The sequence below is a fragment of the Pleurodeles waltl genome, chromosome 5, assembly GCF_031143425.1.
Source record: "Pleurodeles waltl isolate 20211129_DDA chromosome 5, aPleWal1.hap1.20221129, whole genome shotgun sequence".
NCBI lineage: Eukaryota > Metazoa > Chordata > Amphibia > Caudata > Salamandridae > Pleurodeles > Pleurodeles waltl.
The window spans coordinates 460,519,207-460,532,611 of NC_090444.1; positions in this window are offsets into that span (position 1 = coordinate 460,519,207).

The following is a 13,405-nucleotide window of genomic DNA, read 5'->3' on the forward strand; positions in this document are numbered from 1 at the left end:
GTGTCACATGGTGCGGGTTTAGACTCAGTGTCCCGCAGTACCGGTGATTCTGCTGCCCAAATCCAGTAGTCTCATTAGGATAATGAGAACCTATGCGACAGAGTGGAATATGTGAGTTGATGTGGTAAGCAAGAACTTGGTGAACAAGTAAGTGAAGAATTGATCGGCGTAATGGGACTGCTATGACTAGAGGAGCAGATGTATTCTCCAACCAGCTGTTTTTGCTAGTGCAACAATCATATGTGGTGGTAAGTGATACGTTTGAAATGCAGGGGCAGTCTTAGTTCCATTTCTGATATTTCCATAATGGATAGAACCTCTCTACAAAAAACTAAATAGGTTCAGTTCATTCTCCCAAAAGAATTGTCAAGGTAGTGAACCCATGAGTCCTTCCTGTATGCAAAGTATGTGGTCACCGTTATTTCTCCTCTTTCTCCCTAGAAAAGTCTTTCCTGTCTCTAACTATAACCTTTCCAAGCAATTGCATCAGCTGGTAGAGAAGTTGTGAGATGAAGCTGGATTCTTTACATATTGAATAAAGAGATACGTTTTTGCTTTCTGCGTATTTGTTCCAACGGTTGTGTATGTGCGTTCGTCGTACCCTGTCTTCGTTACATACATGCAGACTACTGCCTATCAGAGTTCAGAGCTGAAGTACTTCACCAGACGTTTAACTGGTTAGACACAGACAGGGCTTAATAAAAATAAAAAAAATTGATTGGGCCCAAGTTGTTACTTAGGATGCAACTGCAAATAGTACCACCCACTGCAAGTGCTGCAAAATGCCACTATCAATGGTCCGGGCGTGCTGTTACTATTATTTTTTTAGTTCTTATTAAATTGGTAACCTGATATGCTCTGCTGAAAATGTCTGACAGAACCACCACTTGGTGGACTATCATAAAAAAATGCTGGTATTGAAAATTAACCTCTGGTGTTGAGCATCGTCCGGCAAACACCGCACAAATGAGCACTGGACACAGAGCTCTAATCGTCTTCTCACTGTACAACAGAGCTAGGATCATGGACATCATTCAGGGGTCGCCAGGGGTCGCAATTGCGACCCCTGGCTTGCCCTTTAGTACCCCTGGCACTGCCTTTGCGGCCCCAGGCCTCAGAGTTGGCACATTTTGTGCCAAGAACACAGTGCAAGCTCGTCCTTATGGATGTCAGCTGGGGCTCCACACTCTCTGTTTTCTGTCAATTTATTAAACTAATAGTGAATAATAGTATATTATTCACTATTAGTGTAATACAAATGGAGAACACTTAGCTAGAATTTGCCCTGCCATGGCAGCTAAGGTGAGTAAAAAATACATTTTAATGTATGCTGTGCGTGCTTGCAAATGAGAGCGTGTTTATGTGAGAAAGAGTGTATGCAAGTGTGAATTCCTGCGTATGTATAAGTATGTGTGAGTGAGAGTGGAGATGAAAGGGCACGTGATGTCACTTCCGCTACCCCAGGCATTTTGGTGAATTGACGTTCATGACTGGGATGCACTAGTATTTTTCACTTTCCACAGAATCTTCTCGAAAGAGTCCAGACCATTTCTGAACCAGACGCCTCTACAACTAGTGCAGCACAATGTCATGGAGCCTTCGCAAGATGTTCTCAAGAGTGCAGCTTAAGGTCAGGAAAATGAGATAAGTGAAATTTACCCTTGTAAGGTCGCCATGGGGTCACTTCCGTCTGTGATCATATTATCCTGTCCATAAGTACTGGAGGACTCAATGCACACCTGATTTAAGTCATTCTTGTCACATTAGCTGGAATCCTATAAACATTGTGATCTGAATTTGCTTAGTGGACGAAAAACGGCAATTTCCAGGCATGGATATCCGCTGTCCCCCCAAAGGTAAAGGAGTGGTGGGCACTTATCTGTCAAATATTCGACTTTGAGCCAGCTATAGCAAAAGCCAGAGGCCCCAAAGCAGTTAAACGTTTTCAGAGAAGCTGGGCTTGTTCTAAAGAGGGTTAGGTGGGTGTATTTTCAATTGGTGGGTTTGCAATCCTTTTTCTTTGTCGTTTCTTTTTAGTCTATATGCTGTCTTTTGGCCTTGCAGTGTTTGGCTAATATTTTATTTACTTTCTCTGTTTAGTGCCATCTAGCAATTTGGTTTATAATAATTATAATGTATGTTCTTAACATGACTGCGTCTAAATAAATAGGAATCAAAAAATTAAATTGTACCGTCTTTTATTTAGCACCCACACGTAGTAAAACCATTGTTTTCTGCTGCTAGAGAGATGTGGTTTTCCATCAATCAATAGTAGACAATTCATTAAGTTGGTCGAGTTCCTTTTTTGCTTTTCACCTATAATCCTCAGGATCATCAGCATTCATCTAGAATTATATATGACACTGTTTCAATGTTAGTGGCAGGATGTAAATGCAAATAATGTGTGTGAAAGGGACAGGGAGGATTCGTAGGCTACGTTGCGGCATACAGTAAACCTTAAGTATTTAACTAAACCAAATCTTATCTATTTGCTGTGGTTGTTGAGGAATGAATTGATTGCCTCTAGCACGGGAACTGATCTCACCAACTCCAATAGTAATTTTAGCTATATCATTGGTAACAAGGTAGTTGCATGCAGTGAGTTAAAGCTGTAAAATGACTTGTCAAACATTATGAAGAAATCTTCTCTGATGTTTGCTAATAATTGTGATCTAATTAAATTATTTGTGTTCTAATTCCATTCCATTGGCTTTGTTATACATTCCCGAATACTCGAACATTTATTTTTTCACCACTAAGTCAGACGTACTTTTCCATCATACAATAGTGTACATGATCCAGACTATTTATGAAGCTGATGTGGTTCTTAATGTGTTCATCCAAACAAGATGTCCCGTTTGATATTCAGCATTTATCTGGAATTGAGGTGGATTTTCATTCACAACTTTGGCAGGCAAATGTAAGACGTAAGTGTGTCTAGGACAAATTGGACTCCTAGGTCACACTACAAAATATCATTATCCTGGAAGATTCAGCTGATACTGAGAAGAAATGCACATCTCTACTATGATACTATCTACAAGTCAGTTTAGCAGGAAATTGTGGTCAATCATGGCATAGTCTTTCACCAAGCAATCCAGTATCAATGCCTTTTGAACGTGGTTAACAAAGGGTGTAGGGTTGAAAATGGTTGACATATAATGTACAAACTAGTTTGGTATTTCATTTCATTTTGTCAATAACTTCGAGTGGAACTCAGTCTGTAGGTCACCATAGTGACTTGTGGACTTGCATTTCTAAGGGCTTGTGAATCAGGCAATTTTTAAAACATAATTCATTTGACGGGGAAAGATGCTTTTATGATTTGTTTTGAATATTACACCCATTTTGTCCTCTTGACTGCTGAGGTATTGCTCATCTGGTGCATTCTGCTCAGTGCCGCATACGATTTTAATTCGGTTGCAAATTCTAACCTGTTTTATTTTGACTGTAAAAGTTATACCATTAGTTAATCTATTTGGATTCTGTTTGTAGGAGGCGTTTGCCAAGAGTATTTTGCTGTTTTGATAAGGAAATACCATTTCCCAGCACGTCTTGTGGTCATACCTGGCCAGTAATAAAGTCATTTGTAAAGGCATTTTTTCTTATCTTTTATGTTACTCTAAATTGGACCACCTGGGTTGAGATGTGGGTGAAGTTACATTTTCTCAATGTGGACATCTGTAGGGTGTCTGAACATAGTCTGTATTGCTATATCTGAAGCCTTAATATGTTAGTACTCGGTCTTGCATATAATGTGTGTGAGGGAACATTCTGTATTGTTTAAAATCAAGTTCCCTGCTTTTTCTAAATAGGAGAAGGTGCCCTTGCACCACCTTAGACCATTTCCAGTACCAGTTCGCTCTTTGGATTTGTTTAATAGTTTTTGCAGCATTTCCAACTTTTCCTTTTAGGTCTCACCTACCAGACAGCTAGCAGTCTAGAGATGAAAGATCATGACAGAAAATATACAATAGGCTTAGAGCCTGTCATTGCTTACTATTGGCTGACTTTATTTTCACTCCTGTTTGCTTACTTCTTATTTGATGGGTTGCCTTCCTCTTCTTGTGTTTTCCTTTCTCCTTGAGCATAGCCACTTTACCATTTGTTTGAGGGGCTGACTTGCATCTTTCTACTGCCCAAATGTGGTGAACGAAGTTTTTTTCCTTTATCACTCCATGAGAGTCCTTGTGCTTTCCAAATATCTCCCTCTTTCACTTCTACTTCCCAAATACCCAACCCTATATGCTTCGTGTTGTTTTCTCCTCTCCCACTTGCTCTCTCACTGACGTGCTGCTGTTCCTGTAATATCCATTCCTCCTCCCCACACTTATTCATTGCTTTATGTGATGCTGTCCCATCAACAGCATTCCTATGTCCTCCCTCCTCCCCAGCCTGCTTTTTATGAAAAATGTTATTAGTCCCCTTGCCCACTTCCATTGCTTTCTCTCATCCATTCCCCACAGCCCTCACCTCTGTTGCCGCACACACCTCGTGGTGTTGTTTTTCTTATAGTCCTCTCCTATTTGTTGCTCGACCACTCTATTTTCAGAAATACGCTTTTGAGCATGTGAAAATATATTTATTTTTATTTATTGCTCCTAGTGGCATCCTCCATATTGAATCAGTAAATACAAAAAAATAAATGAAATGCCGCCTGTGTCATGCAGTAGGCGTCCTCATGTGCATACATATGCCATCAGTTATGCACACACCTACTTAATGATGAAGGGGCCTGTTGCATCATGATGTGTATGCACTCATGAGCATTTTGTGTCATTTCTTTATTTTCAATGTTTTGCTAATGCTACTGGCAAAGTCATTATTTAGTCACAACGGCCAGACCTATTGTTTTTTTCTCTTCCTGGCCCTATTCTGCTCCCTATCCACGTTAACTGCTCTTGTAGTGCAGTGTGGCAGGAGAGGCATTTTCCTGTGTTTATTTCACTCAACTACTCTTATTTTGTGACAAAAATACTAAATAACAAAACATTCCTGAATGTTATTTTGCAAAAACATTGACTGATCACAAAATACATGGGGTATTCATGTTATCTATTATATATTTTTAGTATGGATTCTTTTCTGTTGTAGTGAATATTAGCTTTTCAGGTCAATGGTTTGACTTTTCAAGTATTTAATCTAAGGAAGAGATGTTATTATCTGGAGTACAGTAGGCTCCTGACTTAATAAAGGTACTCCTTGAATTAATTAGTTCTCTGTGAATTCGATCTCTTTACCATATTTTAAGTACCCCTTTTCATCTCATTTTCTAAGCTCCGTTGGATGAGTTTGTAAACTAGTTCAAGTAATTATCGAGGATACTAATAGATATTTCTTAAAACCAGGTTTCTGTATTTGTGGAGTGCTTGCCAAGAGATTTAATTCAAATCTGCTACTCTACAACAACTGCTTACTTTCTAATATTCAAATTTAACCCAAGGATGATCCAGGTTATGAATATCTAATGACTGATTAGAAAAAAGTGACGTCCCTTGTTAAATACTGGCACACCTTTTTGAAACATCAGATGAAACACAAGAACGTTAATAAGGCTGAATGTCAAAACTTTATATTCTTGATAAATCTTTTAATTCTAATGAAAGTATTTACAAAATATTCCCAAAGAAGAAATATAGTGATTGTAAAATATATTTTCCCCCGGCTAAAATATTTTGTTGAGTCCAATGTTTTACTGATAGACAATCCTTTGTCTGACTCTCAGGATACAATTGACTGAAAGGGCCGGTCTTGTTCCTAACATGAGATAGGGAGAGCAAACCCCCTTTGGTGCCCTAAATGGCAATAGTAACTCAACATAAAATATTAAGGTTACAGCAAAGCTTTAAGAATTGAATGGATACCCCATTTCTTTAAAGTGGATGTGAACTTGATTTATGCTTTTTGAGGATGGGTGAAGGGAACCACTGATGTATATTTTGCTGGCAGGGCTGTTCTGCTGTCAAGCAAGTCCGACGTGATTAGTTTGTGGGAAGCAATTTTTTATTAATTAATCTCTTGTGGGCTAACTTTAGCTCAATCTATCCACAGTTGTTTTGCCCCAATGGTTGATGAGTGTACCTATCCTTCTTTGGAGGAACCAGGACCCTTGCAGGCTAAAACTGCCTAATCAGCATGGAAGAGAACACCTAATTGTCAAAAAATGTTTTTTCATTCTTTGCAGAATAGCTGAAAGTGAAGAGTGAGAGCCTGTTTGCTGCTAGTCTCATTCCAATTCTTGGTGAAGTAATGCTATGATAAACCAGAGGCATCTGGTTGTGAGAAAATGAAAGCTTTGCATAGCTTAAGTCATAGGTCTTCATGTTAGATAGATCAAATTTCAGGTGTGTGGGGGTGCCTGAGGAAAAGTGTTTATGTGCAGGGCCAGTCACTCCTGAGACTATCATTCTCCTCCTCGTTGGGTCATTTGATACTCCTCATGAACCATTTATTTTTTCAGCCATTGAAGTGATGAAACCAGAAACCTGTGTGTATTGAACTTAACTCCTGAATTCATATGCAAGCCTGAACCTTTATCAAAACCAGAAAAGACCCAATGTACAGAAAATCACCATATTATATAATTAACTCTCCATTATAGTGTGGGGAGAGAAATGCTGGTCATTTCTACAGACACCCTTGGTGAAATATTTTAGTATGATAATGTCAATATTAATTTGCATGCAATTATGTCATATCAGTACACATTTTTGTCATATCCGTGGAGGCGTTCACTAATATATATATATATATATTGAAATCCCATTTCTACTTTGTTTGTAGGTAAGTATAAAAGTAAAGTTCTTCATTCATATTATAGTAAAAATATACTTTATTTGCAGCTAACAGGGTCATCATTTGACATTCACAAGAATGGTTACAGCAAGTTCCTTTCATTTAGAGGCATTTCCTTCCACCTTGTTTCATAGCTCCCATATATCCACAGCCATACATTTTTCTGCCTAGCTTCTTGTTGCAACAGATGTTCATATCAACGGTTTCATAGTGTGCCTTTTTAGGTTGGGCTCAGAGACAACCTTAGAGCTCTTGCTACCCTCATGTAATGAAAGTGATTGATAAATAAAAATGAACATACTTACTTAGAGGGGGGTTGAGTCAACCCTCTTCTTTCAGTGGCTCATAACAGTCATCCATAGTTTGCTTCCAGAGCATACAGCATGGGCTATGGGTAACCCACTTCAGACATTAGTTTCCATGTACTGTGAGTGACATAATTTATCCTGCTAACATGTGCATATCCACCTCTAAAAAAGTATTTTACTTCTTTACTTTGCCATTGCTACTTTCTTTTCCATCATCATCCTTTTCTATACTCATTTGTTTAAACTATGTCTTCATGGTACAATGATTCAAAGCCAATAGCAGCTTTTCTTTGCCCAAATAAAGATCATATTTCCCATAATTTTCATTAAAACTAAAAAACGTTTGTATACTTGTTAAATGTACACCAACCTGATTGGGAGCAGCCATACTTTTCTATTACAATTATATGGGATGCTTATTTTATTTTTAATTTTACAGTTGTGTTTGCAATTATCAGATTGCAACATAAAGGTGATATTGTGTCTATTTTCTTTCTCTTAATTGTATATGGGTGTAATGAAAATATGTGAAAATAGGAACTATCATATCAACTTGCCATGGCAAGACTGATTGACTTTGCAAATGCTTTTTTTCTCTGTACTTTTGGTAGTGTCTGGTTAAATTATTGTGACTCTGTTGCTGTTGCTTGTTTTAAACACAATTCAGCACCCACTGCCTTTTGCTCAATGTCCAGCCGCTGTCGGTAGTGGTTATTGTTATGGAGGGATTGAGGTACCAGGTATTAACATGTTTTCATGATGGTGCTAGATGTTATTTTGCTGTCTAAATTCCTGATCACATGTCTTATAAGTTTCAGTAACATGACCTTGGCATTTAGGACAAATCTTGGTGTAATAATACCAGGACACAAAAACATAGTAGACAAAAATGGGAAGAAGCAGATAAATATAAAGGCTTAAGGGTAAAAGTTAACTTACGGATTAGGTCTAACATAAAGACCAGTTAAGGCTGAAGGAAAAGAGGACATGGTGAGCTTAAGGGAAGGAGGTACTGGTCCCCTGAACTAAAACACACATGTACAAAAGTTATAGTAATAAAAATGATTCATACTGATAGCATGAGAAATGTAATAAAAAGGTAAAGTGATGAGCATTATGCGGGTCTCCATCATATTTTGTTTTTTAAGTAAAAGAGAATCTGAAATGAATCTGAAATTAATATTTGACTTCTCCAAATTAAAAACCCAAATTTAAAGAAACAGTAATAATAAATAATAAAATCTCAATGCTAATCATGCCTATGTTTATGTAATTAATCTTACAAGTTACCAATTTTGTTAATGGTATTAGTTGAGTCAGTATGAACACAGGTTGAATCTTTGAAGTCTTGTGAAAACCCTATTATACTGAATGCTTCTGAAACATAATTAAAATAATGGGCATGTGTTTTTAGTTGAATATTTTCACCATGATAGTGTAAGAGGATCATGTTTTATCGGTAACAAAACATAAAATATTGCCCTTCCCCGATAAAGCTCCAAGTGTTGAGTGGCAGCTAATAAAGTTGCAACTAATGAACAATGTTATGCTGTTTTAGGAACCTTTTTACCTAATAAGATAGGGCCCAGCAAATTCCACTGATTGGGTATGGATTGGATAATACGGTTGCAGAGATAACTACTGAACATTTTGATGAAATATATACATTCCAATATATCTTCTTGTTTTGTACCTGATGTAGTCTAACCCTTAGCAGTACCACTTGTGTCACAAACGTCATCAATCTGTGACAGTTTAAGCCTTAGTTTAATCAAGTGTTAGTAGTTTACAAAGTAGAAGCTGCAATGACACACAATTTAATTGTGTATTTGCTTATATTGTAGAGTTTGGCTTACTTGGTATATGAATTAAGTCACGTGCTAGAAGGATTAAACTGGTATTAGGATGTAATTTAGGGACTAAACTAATAGTATGAATTTAAAGGATATTGGATTTCTAATGATTAATGAATCTAAAATGTGTACAAAAACTGAAAGGATTGCATTTTTTTGAGATTATCTTTTTCAACTTATTTTCACCCTTATTGTGGTTTTGTTTTCTTTTGTGCACATGCGTTACGGTCCACATATGTATTTCTCTAACTTGGATAGCAGTAGGGTTATCCTGTGCCCAGCTACGATTATTGACACTACTAATTTGAATTGACTGATGATTGCTAATCCTGAGCAACGCTTGATTTCTGTATGTCAGATATTCTTGCTGATGATATGCATTGTTCTTCTTGAATGCTTAGTTCATTTGAACTTATTTTGCTGCCTTAGGCAACCCTTGGTAATTATCTATCTCTATAATTTGTTTTTGCTAATTGTCTTAATGACTTTGAGCTTGAGTTTTGACTGGAGTTCTTCTTCCATGGCCACATTGGTCATGGTGTGTAATTCAATTGGATTTGTATGGTAATTTTGTTAGTGGTTCTGCCACACTTTTCCAAACATTCATGAACCTCGAAGAGCATTGATTCCAGCGAAGGATGAAAATGTCCCAGGATAAGCAAAGGTAAGGAGGGCAGAGACTCTTCCACTATTCCTTTTAATCACATAAGGACAAACCCTTTGTAGAAAATGAGGTGTGTTGTATTCTCCAAACTGTAAATTAAATCTTAGAGCCAAAATATAATTGCTTTTTTAAATAGTTCAATATCTAAACTATAAATAAACAAACTGGCTTACCTTAATTGACCTATTTATGTGTTAGACTTCATTGAACTTTCATATCAATAAGTATTGATGAAGACCAATAATGCAAGATGAGGCAGAACATAATAGCAAAATAACACTAAACATCTGTGTGATGGATAAGCTGAAAAAAACAAACAGCACACGGAAAAGTGACGGATTTACCACCAGCCGTATTACGAGTCCATTATATCCTATGGAACTCATAATACGGCTGGTGGTATATCCGTCACTTTACCGTCACTTTTGGGACGGATTAACACTCCTCCAAAGTTAGAATAACCCCCAATATCTTTATAAATCAACCTATGTAGCAATAGGTATCAAATCACTATTTATTAGGTAATGTACACATTTTGACTCAATTCAATTGGACACAACCACAGGGATGGTGGCCTGCAAGGGATAGCAACCTACCATGCATGTCACTGATTTTCAAAAACATAATTTCTTTTTAAATGCAGTCCTTTTTCCTTAAAGGAAATGTAACTGCTTTGAAAAAGAAAAGTTTATGTTTTTTTAAATGTTTGCGTGAGACCAACTCCCCAATAAACTTGTTTTAACAATGAAAAAGGTGAAGTTTTCCAAGGAGCCCCCTTCTCTTTTGCTTATCTTTTAACACCCCATGTCCAAATATCAATTCCTTATATCAATTTTTAAACCCATTTTAGGAGTTGGAAAAAAGTTACCAAACTCCAAAATAGAGCATCTGCAGTCATAAAAATGCTTTGTACATCTGGTCCCTGATGATACAATGTGAAAATACATTTCTCAATGATTTATATGGGAAACAATATTAACTTTTTATTCAATTGAAGAGAAATGGATGCAGGTATTAGAGCTCTCCAGAAAATAAAAATGCTTTCAAAACCTTCTAAAAGAATTTGGCCTGCTTTAGAGTTTGGCAGAGGGGTAATCTTCAAAACCATGATAGATATAATGTCTGCCTTATTACTACACAAGTTATGGATACCACATGTGCTTTATTACCTTGCAATAAGATATAGTGCACATGTAGGAAGAGATATGGGATTTCCATCATTTTTGTGACAGAGTAACCGTCAGCCAAACACCAAATCCTACAAAAAGAGTCCACTTTCAGCATAGAACAAAATACTTTTCTTGATTTAATGAAACAATCACCTGTCATTGTTGTTCATAAAGAATGTCATTCTTTAAAACACAATGGCATATGCAGCCATAATTATGTATTTAAATTTGTGTATAAAAGTCTTTCTAAATTCTAGACTAAAAGATTCCACATCTGTATTAGGTCCTTGAAAACACTAATCAGGTGGATTTTATACATGAAAGATCTGAATACAGCAATAAATGTCAAAGATTAGCCATGCTTCAACTGTGTAGGACCAAGGGCTTTATTAAGGTGGTGGTCAGACCGCTGCAGTTGTGGTGGTCCGACAACCACATTATGAGGTTGGCAGGCAGTTTGTCAACCTACCATCTTCCCTGCCAGGATCTCTGATCCCAATGGGATAAAGGCGGTGCAGGTTGTAATCAGCCAGGGTGGCGCAAAAGTCAGCTCCGCCCTGCTGATTACAACTTTATTCTCTACCAGCCTTTTCATGGGGGTTCAACTGCCATGAAAAGACTGGCAGAGAACAAGTGCAGAGGGCCACAGGGGGGCCTCTGCACTGTCCATGCTCATAGGCAGTGCATGCCCCCCCCTGCCCAGCACCATCAAAATGAGCACTGTCTGCTGTGCAGACAGTGTGCATTTTGAGGGTGAGGCCGCACCTATCCCACTGGACTGACGGGCGAGAACCTTGGTTTCCGCCCGTCAGCCCAGCGGAAAGTCATAATAGGGCCAGTGGGGAGACCACCACCTTGACGGCGGTCTCCTCACCACAGGTCTGCAAACTCGTAATCAGGCACCAAGTAACACTTACATGCTATCCCCAGTCTTCAGTCTCAAATGTCTTTTGATAGTATAATTGGGAGCTTTTTTTTGTGGTTTACATTTCAAAACTTTAGGAAAACCTTTTTGTGATGCCTCTATAACAAGAATGACTTTCAGTATTTGGAATTTTCAGAAAAGTACTGATTATTATGTTCATAGGTCTAGTCTGATTCCACAAGTATTGCTGATGTTTCAGAATTACAGGGCAATTTCAAATGCCACCATACAGACAAAAGATTTTATAGGGTTGCTGAGCCTCCTTGAATAGATTGCTCAGGAACACTTAATTTTCTGAGGTTCGTTGAGTAAACCTGATACTACTTCATATGCCACTCTAGTAACTGAAAATCAACTCTAACGACTACTTGAATGTATGAGAATTTTGAGTGGCTCACAGATGATTCACATAAACTTTTGCGCTCTTGTACTTGCATTACTGCTTATTACAACATTCCATTTGAGATCGTTTTGTAATTTTTAGTGACTTGTGAATTTTTGTTACCATTTTCTTATATCTATGACATGGCCTCCTGCAGTTGTTTTAACCTTAACTCAACAGAGAAATTTAAACTAATTATTCTATATTTTTTCAACAGACGTTGGTGTGCTCTTGACACTTTTGTCCTAAAGAGTTCATAATGAGCCAAAGTTTCCATAAAGAACACCCATCCAGGTTCCTCTTCACCATATTAGATTGCCCTTGTGTTTCCATACTTTGCTGCAAAAATATTCAACTGTAATGACACAGCATTCCTTGGCAAACAGTAGAGGTATTTAAATCATCATGAAGTCACTATGAAAAGTCAACAAAATGAAGTCATTGTGATTAAGCAAGTGGTTCACCTTTCATGGAGTCTTATGGTGGGAAACCAACTCATGATCTATGGCCTTAATGCAGCTTGCATCCTGGTGGTGAGATCTGGCAGCCTGTTGGAAGAGTAAGGGCCTGTATATTGTGACAAGTGAGAAAACAGGTCCTGGGGGATTGGTAAAAACACATCATCAGTCCTTTGAATGCAACATACAGCCCAAATTTAGATGGCAGCCACAGTTCATCACTGTTGGTTCAGTTTGCAACAATCATTATCATGATAATGGCTGGAGCTATGTATCCCTTGGGCAGCAGCAGAAAAAGAGAAAGGTCCCAGAAATAGATCTTTGAAAATGCTTCAAGTTGGGCGGTTTCTTCAGTCTAGAAGACATCACCTGGACTTTTGTAAAATACAAATATATTGTTCTTTAGCAACCAAAGGAAATAAGACATCATTCCAACACAATCAGATGTTCCATCTCAGAACACATTGAAGAGAAGTATGTTCACTTGCACGAAGAAAGTCTATGAAATCCAAAATGGGACAGTTTTAATACATATAAACATTAGGTAGATAGCTTATTTTGTATTGTTCTCTGCCCACCAATGACAGTGTGAGCTTAAGCCAATGTGACACATCACATTTAAATCACTCAAGCATTGTCCACCAATTACATCCGTAGTATCTTCCCTGTAAATTACCAAAATATTGTATAAAAATATTGTGGTGCAACAATATCTTGTCAAACATATATTGTCAAGACAGAAATATTGTGGCACAGAATATAGAAGGTAAGCAAATTGATAAAAAAGCTGTATTAAATATAGTATTTCAAACACTTTACCTACTTTTGCTTAGATTGGAGTGTGAGTAATA